At 37.0% G+C, this 10,465-nt stretch overlaps 1 pseudogene; it reads left to right on the top strand.

Moving 5' to 3' along the window:
• The first annotated feature begins 622 nt into the window (after nt 1-622).
• On the top strand, nt 623-2,175 carry LOC101591791 (annotated as a pseudogene).
• Nucleotides 2,176-10,465: the final 8,290 nt, after the last annotated feature.

Raw genomic sequence — 10,465 nt, 5'->3', positions numbered from 1 at the left:
TATATACAAAACTGATCAAGGGGTATGAGTGAGTTTTCAGGACTTTGAGGATTCAATTACAATATTCTACCTATAATATTTCAGGTATTTATATCCTTAGAGGATATGTTTTAAGGGAAAAAATGATAAATTATTAAATTTAACAAACATTTTATAATCAGGAGTTCTAGCCTCCTCAATTACTCCACATAGAAAGGGTTATCTATTTATCTTTTCCAATTCTAATTGCTATCACATTTAAGGAAAATCCATTCCATTTTCATAGGGATTATTCTCATTTTGTAATAACTCTTAATTCTACTTTTAGTTTTAAAATTAAACATAACCTATTGCACTTGCAAAAATATAAACTTACCTACTCTGTCTCAGATTCTTGATCATAAGAATTCATAGCAAGAGAATATTTTGAGACATATATTAGAGGTGGGAGAGTTTTAAGGAAAATGGCAAAAAAAAAAAAAAAAAAAAAGACCAATACCCTATGCCATTGTCTCTATTCTTCACAAAGAATTCAAAAAATTTCAGAAAATTTTACTGAACTTTTTCAATGTTAAATGGACAAAATTAAAATATATTCTTACTGGCTTCAAATACAACCATTGAGGTGCCGCCCCCAAGAACAATGAAGACAATACTAGAACAGCAGCAGCGGTACCTTGAGGAGAAGGAATGCCTCACGGACATAATGGTTAAAGAGATGCTCACTGAGAAGCCCACGCTCCGGGACCAGATCACTTCCGACCACCACACTCTGGCCATGCAAGACAGGTATATGGAGATCGGTGGGAACCTGGGAGGTTTGTATGACAATAGGGATAGGTTCCAAAAGGAGGAGCTCCATGCTATTTCAGGACGAATGCATTTGCTGAATTCTATAACAGGTACAAACAAAGGAATTCCACACAAAGAAATGATAGTTGTGTGCCAATGTCAGTGGAATTAGAGGAGCTCCTGAAAGAACAAGAGAACCCAAGTGAAGAGGCAAAGAACTTGGTGGAGTTCACAGATGAAGACGGACGTGCCGTTACCTCTGGCTCCATGACTGTTGCCTCAAGTACATCAAACTGAAGGCGTCAGAGAAACTGGATTATATCACATAGCTGTCAATCTTTGACCTTTCTAAAGAAAGGAAGAATGCAGAGTACAAGAGATACCTTGAAATGTTACACAGAGTGAAGTCCCTTCGAGATCAGAGTGAGCTTTTGGGAAGACACAGACCGAATTTGAGAAGAAATGGGAGAACGGCACCTTTCCTGGATGGCCTAAAGAGACAAGCAGTGCCCTGACCCATGCTGGCACCCATCTCGATCTGTCTGCACTTTCCTCGTGGGAGGAGTTGGCCTCTCTGGACCTAGAAAGATTGAAGCCTGCACTCTAAGCTTTAGGCCTGAAATGCCGCAGCACCATTGAAGAGCAAGACCAGAGGTTTATTAGCACCAATGGGAAGTCCTTGGAATCACTCAACAGACACCTCCGTGTTTATCAAAAACCCCAAATCAAAGGTCGCCAAACGAGATAGTGAAAGGAACAAAGACTTTGCTTTCCTAGAAGCCCAAATCCACAACTATGTCGAGATTCTTGGGGAACAGCGACAGCTCACTCAAGCTAGCAAGCTAGAACTGAAGAGCTAGAGGAGGAGGAAGAGGAGCAGATCAGCGAGAGTGAAAGTGAAGATGAGGAGAACAAGATCATTTACACCTCCAAAACCTGCCCCTGGGCTGGGATGGCAAACCCATCCCCTACTGTCTGTATAAGCTGCATGGCCTAAACATCAACTACAATTGTGAGAGTTGTGGAAGCAACACCTACCGAGGGCCTAAGGCCTGCCAGCGGCACTTCGCTGAGCGGCGTCGAGCTCATGGCATGGCGTGTCTGGGCATTCCAAACACTGCTCACCTTGCTGATGTGACACAGCTTGAAGATGCTGTCTCTTTGTGGGCCAAGCTGCAACTGCAGAAGGCTTCAGAACAATGGCAGCCTGACACCGAGGAAGAGTGTGAAGACTCCGGTGGGAATGTTGTAAATAAGAAAACACAAGCATCTGAAAAAAACAAAGACTACTGTAGTGCTCAGGGATGTAACTCAACTTCTGAGCTTTCCCAGTCTTCACCGAGGTCTGCTTTCTCTATTTCTCCCAACCAAATGCTCCAGAGACTCTGCTATGTAGTGTCATAGTCCAGCATGAATCTTGTAGAAGCAAGGCATACTGGCAGATTGCAGGGTTCAAATGTGTTTTATCTTTGCTTTAAATTAAAAAGGATTCTGTATGAAAATAAAATAAAAAGAAATAAATACAACTACTGAAATAATTTTATGGAGATATATTTCTCTAAAGTTCATTAAGATTTGGGTTATACATGCTTTAGTACATAAGTAAAGTACATCAACTTGCTAAATATAATAATGTACTATGGTTTATATTTAATGCTTCTTCCTCACACTTTTCAGGCCTGAAATGCACTTTTGAAGAAGTTCTAAAAGACATCAAATTGTTTTATAGGAGGTTATTGGAGTAACCCAAATATCATTCACACATTTCAGCATTAAAGTATTAAAATCACAAAATACGATCATAATAAATCGCTCCTATTAGCTTGTCTCTATAAATTGGAAAACCTATTACAAGAAGTTTCATTTAAGATCTATTAATTTAATATTATTTGAAATGCAGAACTGTCATTATTTACTACTCTTTCAAGCTATTCTTAGTGTCTTCCAATTCATTTCACTACAAATAAAGTGAACATTTGAAAGGTAAGTAAACCCAAATACTATTATCAATCACAAAATGAAACTCGGAAAAATATAACAGAATAAATCAGAAATAGTCACTTTAGTTTCCTTTGGTAATATTTTATGGTGGGCTGGGGAGATGGTTCAGTAGAATAAATGCTTCCCCAACAAACGCAAGGTCCTGAGTTCAATCCCTGGTTCCAGAAAACAAGCAAGCAAGCAAACAAACAAACAATAAACCACTCTTTTGATTTTTAAAAACCCAAGAGATCTTCATGTATATTGTCATGGTTTGTGTATACTTGTCCCCCCAAAGCCTCATGCAGTCATGTGCAGGCTTCTTTAGTTTGTGATTTATTTGTGATCTAATATTTAGATTATGGGTATGAGTGCTATACCTGCCCTGGGCGGGAAGTCCTATGCAATGTAGGGAGGAGAGAGAGGCTTGCTAGCTGCCACAGATGCTGCTCTTCCCTTGGCTCTTTGCTGTTTTTTCCACCACACTGAGCTGTTGCCCTCTGCCATGTACCACTTTACCTTAGAGCCAGCCAAGTATGGACTGAAACTTCCACTGAGCTAAATGAACATTTCCTCCCTTAATTTTGGATATTGGGTATTTTATCCCAGCAACTAGAGAAAAGTAACAAAGCTATATTCCCCAAATTTTTACAGTTTTTACTTTCACATAAGTTATCATTGGAATAAATGTCCCTCAGAGACCTTTGTGTTAATGGGGTGTGCTTGTCCATCCATTACCATAGGTCAGGTGGAGAAAGCTTTAAGAAGTGAGTCCTATTAGGGAAACATTAGAACCCTGAGGAGACTACAGAAAGATTATAGCAAATTTCCAAACTGATGTTCTTGTCCTACTTTTCAGAACAATGATTAAATTATTGTTGTTGGTTAGTGTTTTTCCCCAAATCTAACCAAATTTAATCTTAAGAGTATACATGCTTTTGTATACGTTTTTCTACTTAAAATTAAAACAAATGTCCACAATGATACAGAAAATATTAATAATAATGTTCATGTTGTCAAATAATATAGCACTATATAAAGGTCCCACAGTTTGTATATACAAACCCCTGCTTCAATGTCTGATTTGTCTATAAAAAAATTAAAAAGGATCAGAAAATATTGCAATAAGAATTCCCTGGATTCAATTCCCAGTACTGAAAATAAATCAGAAAAATGAGAAATGAAGACAAGAATTAGAATTTGTTTTAGCACTATAGTAACTGAGAGCTTAGAGAAAAACAATAAAGGGATGAAAAGGGGAATTAAGATGGTTTCTGTATATGTACTAACTGTTCAGAAGGAATGCAGGCATCATTGCCAACATTGCACTAACAGAAAATTTTAAAACCCAACAAAATACATAATGTTGACATAAATCCACACGTGTTCATACATTTTTGACAAATATAGAAAGATAATTTTATAGAGACAGGATGATATTCCAAAAATACTACATTGGAACAATTGTACATTTTTTGAAGAAAAAGTAGAGAAGGAGGATGCGAAGAGATAGGGGAAGAAGAGGAAAAGGATGAGAAGGATGATAAAAACATACAGATGAGTGAGCAGAAGAAAGAGATGAATAAAATGAAAGAGGGAGGTATATGATAAAGGTAGAATATTTTTTATTTTTTCTGTGCAGCTGTCTCCTCCATGCTACTTTGCCCTGTGTATTCGGCCATCTTATTTTCACTGCAAATTCACATCTATTAAACTTTGAACAGTTGGCAGAATCTCCTTTGAGTGCCACTTATAATGTTATTGCTGGGGCTGGGGAGATGGCTTAGTGGAATAAGCACTTCCCTGGTAAGCACAAGGGCCTGAGTTCAATCCTTGGTTCTGAAAAAAGAAAAATTGCCTTTGCTGCTGAGTCCTCGCTAGGAGTTGGCTGGGGCGAATGAACTGGTATGCTTCAGTTGGTCCAAAACATGCACCTGTCATTGCTTCTCAGCTTAGTTATTGTTTTTGGTAGGATGCTTAAAGTGTTGAATTACAGTCTCAAATTATATTGGCTAAGTGTAGTGTCAAGTTGATTGGGGAAGCACTTTGATCATTCTCAGAGCAAATGTCTCTGTGTATGACCTAGAGATCTCTCTGGCCCATGTACCTTTCCTCTCCAGCCCCGTTGCCTGTTTTTCTTTCTAAAAAGCATGAACTGAAAAGCCATGTCCACAGAAGCCCTTCCACCATGACCTTTGAGCCTTGGAAACAGCCAGCTAAAGACATGGTCCAAATCAAACCATTCATACTTTAAGCTGTGGCTGACAGGTTATAAGTCCAAATATGAGGATACCATGTAATTTGGAAGCTTTTAGAAACTATTTGTGGTAGAAGTTTTGAAAAACATTGAGATACAGAGCAAAAAAATTCATACAGTGCTATAAACAAAGGTTGACTGGTGATTCTAATCAGAACTTGAGGGCTACAGGTCATGTATGCTACAGTCTGGACAAAAAAAAAATGTCTAAATTTTGCCTACATTCTCAGACTGTGTGGAAGACTGACATTAAAGGTAATGGACTAATTCATGCTACAGAAGAACTTTCAGGCAGCCCAACATTTAGAATTTCTGTGGTGACTATTGGGTACTTTGAGCCAAATTCTTTGTATGAAACTGGGACAAGATGCAAAACAAACAAAAAGTTAAAAAAAAAAACTTGTATTTTGGCACAATGGAAATCATGTGTAAACTTGGAGCCAAAAAGACATGGTTATTGAAGACTTTTGATCCATTAAAATACAGCCATATACTTTGTGCAGGGGTCAGATAAATAATGCCTTAATGTAATCTGAAAAAGAAAAAAAGAAACCTACCAGACCCTTCCTATCCATTAAAGAATAAGGGATGCAAAATTGTAAAGTTTTCATGTGAGAAGAGAGTCCCTTAAATCCCGCTTAAGGAACTCCTAGGGAATTGGTAACCAAATATTTACTTTATTGTGCCTCTCTATCTAGGCACTCAAAGGTAGCTGCAGTCATGATCCAAAGGGCCCTAATTCTGCTCTACTAGAAGGTATATTGCATTCTTCTTCATTGTGTTGATTTTTACCTACATGCACAATGAAAAGTTGTGTCAAGGAGGCTTCAATACAGATTTAAAAAAAAAAAAAGACTTTGGGTGCCAGGCAAAGATCCCCTGGCAGGAAAACATGTGTAGGTGAAAGAATGATGCCAACATTTTAGCAGAGACCCCCAAAGTTGTAGATACCAGTAAGGCATGTCTAATGAGCAAACAAAGCTCCAGGCAGTGAGTGGAGCCAGCACCAAAGCAGGAATATAGCCTGCAACTGGCAAGGCCATAGGGTGGGATTTTTTAATCATTTTGGAACTCAATTTCTGCCACAATGGGCCCCAGGTGTCACATATGGAGCTACATGATTTATTGTTTATGCAATTAAGTTTCAGTCTTACTTTCAGCTGATCTTTTTGATCTCCCTATTCTGCCCTCCTTAGAAATGTTTTCTCTATGTCATTGTGCTTTGGGATGATGTGACTTGTTTTTGATGTTTTATAAGATTCATAACTGTTTTCTTTCAGTCTCAGAAAAATATTTGATGTGACATTTAAAAAAATATACTATAATTGTTGATATTACCTTTATTTGGAAATGAAGTCTGGTTCAAAGAGATTTGGTTTGGCATTAAATTAACAGGATATGGGTGAGATGTGTCTGCTGGAAGACAGATGGCTGACTGGATTGACTTTGGGACCTGCTTGAGGGATTGGTCAAACACATTCCTAGGGGTGTCTAAGTGGCACATAGAGCCCCAGCACTGGGGAGTTCATCAGGTCTCTGCCCCTTCTCGTCTGGTACAGTCCCCGTCCTCTGGTTCCTTGGTCTCTGAACTGACCACCTCTGCTCCTCCAGGGACTTCCAAAAGATGCTGGCTACTTTCTTTGAACCATAAGACCAATTGAACTTCATCTCATTTAAATTATATAAATTGAGTGTTGTATCCCAGAGACAGGAAAGATAAATGATACACCTAATTATCCCCTCATTTATTTATTTTTATTTATTTATTTGTTTACGTATTTTTTAGGGAAGATTTCTACAGGGTATTCAGGGTCTCACTATAAGATCAGACTTGTAGTGATCCATCTGTTTACAGCCTCTAAAGAACTGGGATTGCACGCGTGCACCACCATGCCCAGCCCAGTCTCGATTGCCATTTCAGCGCGTCCCGGGTACAGGGCCAGCATGGTATGGCTGGGGATCAAACCCTTGGCCCCTGCTTGCAGGCGGTTTAATCTACTGAGATAATTAGCCAGCCTTATTCCATTATTTATTTTAGAAATTAGGATAAATATAAACCATGGTATACTAAAATAAAAATTATTATATTACAAAATGATTTATCTTGTTTATGCTCCACAAAATACAAAATAGTAAAATGATCTATTCAATAGACTCAGGAAATTGTCTTTTGAGGAAATTTTAAAAAGTTGGAATTTAGAGATAGAAACTGCTTCAAGAAGATAAAAACTAATAAGTAAAAAAATGCTAAGAATGTGTAGGTAAAGCAATATAAAAAAAATAACAAATGTGGGGACCTGGGAAATAACTCAGTGGTATAACACCTGCCTGGCAATCGCAAGATCCTGAGTTCAGTTTCCAGAACCAGCAAAACAAACAAACAAATAAAGTACAAAATAACAAGTGGAAGGAGAAATATATAAATTCTAGAGAAAAGAGAAATTACCAAGAAAAGGACAGACTTATGTTTTCAGCGCATTTTACTAAACCTAGCTCCTCATGCAAGCTGGGAAAATAAGAAAAGACCAATTTAAAACGTGCAGGAGAATTTCCACACTGATACCACGGTGGTTGCCCCCAGTGTGCATTCCCATGAACAGTGGAAAAGGGTTCCTTTTCCCCACAGCTCTGTCAGCATTTGTTATTGCTTGATGTCTTGAAGATAGCCATTCTTCTGGGGTGAGATGGAATATCAGTGTGGCTTTCATTTTTATTTCTTGAATGATTAATGATGTTGAAATTTTTTTCATATTTTTATTTGCCATTTGAATTTATTCATCCGAGAAGTGTATATTCATCTCAGACGCTCATGTTTGGTTTGGGTCTTTGAATTTGGGAAGATGATCTTTTTTTCAATTCTTTAAATGTTTTGGATATAAGTCATTTGTCTAAGGTACAATTGGCTGTAAAGGTTTTGCATTCTTTGGCTTTTTTCACCCTCTGCTAGTTTCTTTGGTTGTACACAAGCTTTTTAACACAGTGAGCTCTCCTTTGTTGATTCTTATAGCATTTTCCATAAAACTAGGAATACAGGTCCCAATCCCCTTCTGGATATCTTCTCAAAAGCGTTAAAAAAGTTATACCACATGTGTGCACCTTTCTTTATTGCAGCACAATTTTTAGTATCTAAATTTTGGGAACAACCCAAATGGCCCTGAACCAGGGAATGGATAAAAAAGATGTGATTCTTTTAAATATGGTGGTATACTACTCGGCCACAAAGAAGGAAAAACCCAAGACTTTTATAAGTAAATGATAAAACTTGAGGCCATAGTCATAAGTTAAGTAAATCAGATCCATAGATATAATCATTTTGTCTCACTGATGTGAGGGGTTGAATCAGTAAATAAGATCCACTATGTACAATAGACATTGTAGACTGGGTAAAACTGTTCAAAGGAAAGAGAAACTGTTAGGCGAATGGAGAAAGGAAAAAAAAAAAGGAATATATATATATATATATATATATATATATATATGATAATTAAGGTAATCATACAGCTGGTTTCTCTTAGGTCATGCAAAGAAAGATTTGAGTTGATATTATTTGGATCTTATAGACATTACGTGCCTATATATTGTAGTCTGAGTAACTGCTATAAAGATAAAAATGCACAATGTACTCATTGTTTCTCTTAAATTAGCCTCATTTGAAACTGTTTATTTATTTATTTATTTATTTATTTATTTATTTATTTATTTTGGCAAATAAGCTTGTCTTCTGGATGGTTAACAACCTAAGTTTGCAGAACTGGGAATTGAACTCAGGCCCTTGCACTTGCCAGGGAAGCACTTATTATACTGAGCCATCTCTCCAGCCTCCTTTTTATTTTTGAAGACCTGAGGTTCAACCCCCCCATACCACACACATACAAAGAATATAGTGCTTTCAATTTTGTCAGAAGAGGAAGAAATACATCCTCGCAATCAGGAAAAGAAGTCCCTTCCTTCTTCAGTGTTCCTCCAGTACAAGAGAGCTGTTGTTGTACTTGTAGGTAAGAGAAAGCAATGTTCAGAACATAATCAAAGCCAATGCATGACACAATTAATATGGATTTTGGGAACAGTAGACCATTTCAGCACTTTCTTATGTGTAAGAACATATGGCTAGTTTTCCTTAGATCATTGCTCTTGGTGTCTGTGATGGGTTCCAAGTAAGTTTCTCCTGCTATATACTCTTGGCAGAAGGATAGGCAAATTATTTTTTGTACATTAAACATTTTATTGTGCTGCAGCACCCAGACAGTATCAAGTATAATAATATATAGTAACAATTTTTAAGAAAAGAAGTAAAAATAGTACTACAGGCAGAATGATGGGCATACTACAGGTATGAATACACGCAAAATAGGAAATGTTTGTTGAACAAAACTGCAAGTAGCTACAATTTTATTCAAAAGAAAGAAATGAGAGACTGATTTGTTCACTTAGGGAGAAAAGATTAATCTAATGTTTACAGGTGCAAGACAAAACTTTCCTATCCCTTCAAGTATCTCACAGTATAATAACCTTGCGAGAGTAATGATACCTATTCACAAGTACGGATTTAATAGCAAACACAGAGGAACTGTGCTGAATGGCTCTCAGAACAAAAGCAGCTAATATGCTGCTTAAAGTATAGTTTGAAATAATGGGCTTTGAAATAAAATGAGGATTCCTCATGAATTGTGAATAATAACTTCAGTGAACTGCGTTCTACACATCAGTACTAAATCCAAGACACTTGTTTTTCACATCAATGAGCTCATGAAATTCAAGCTAACCGGGATTTGCTTCACATTCAAAATCTAAAATTGGGATGAGGCATGTGATGGAACAGTGCAAAATACTTACAGCACTGATTCCAACCCTTAGGTTGGGAGAAATCATATAGCTATGCATCATTTTCTTTTTACTAATGATTTTTTTATTAGTATATATTTGACATATGTAATGATCATATGAAATATGGGAAATTTGTATCTGTACACAATATATTTCAACTCTTCTTTTTTCTCATTCCCCTCCACTCCCTTCAGCCCTTCTTTCCCTTCCCATTTACAAAATCTTTGTCTCCATTTGTCCTGCTCATCTCTTTTTAAAAAATCCTTTTCCTTTTTGTTCCTCCTTCCCTCTCTTGTTCTTCAGTTTGAACAAGTTCTTCCCAACATCGATCCAGCATTTTGCTCCTTACACACCACTTAGGCTTCTGCATACTGATTTCTACATTGGTTGTAACACTCTACACTCCTACCAACAGAAGAGGATGGCTCCTTTCACCCACAGTCTCACTAACATTTGTTATTCGTTGATTTCTTTATGGAATATCAGTGTAGTTTTAATCTCTTATAGTCCAGTTATTTAAATACAGGATGACCAAAAATAACATATTCTTATAGGATTATATGACACAAAATATAAAAATGGCAATTTTATTAAATGCTTAATATAAGAATCGACTAGTTTACGTGGTATTTG

Source organism: Octodon degus, unplaced genomic scaffold (genome assembly GCF_000260255.1).
Source record: "Octodon degus isolate 3935 unplaced genomic scaffold, OctDeg1.0 scaffold00068, whole genome shotgun sequence".
Classification (NCBI taxonomy): Eukaryota; Metazoa; Chordata; class Mammalia; order Rodentia; family Octodontidae; genus Octodon; species Octodon degus.
The sequence above is the reverse complement of the archived record's forward strand: the minus strand, read 5'-3'. Positions and strand labels throughout refer to the sequence as shown.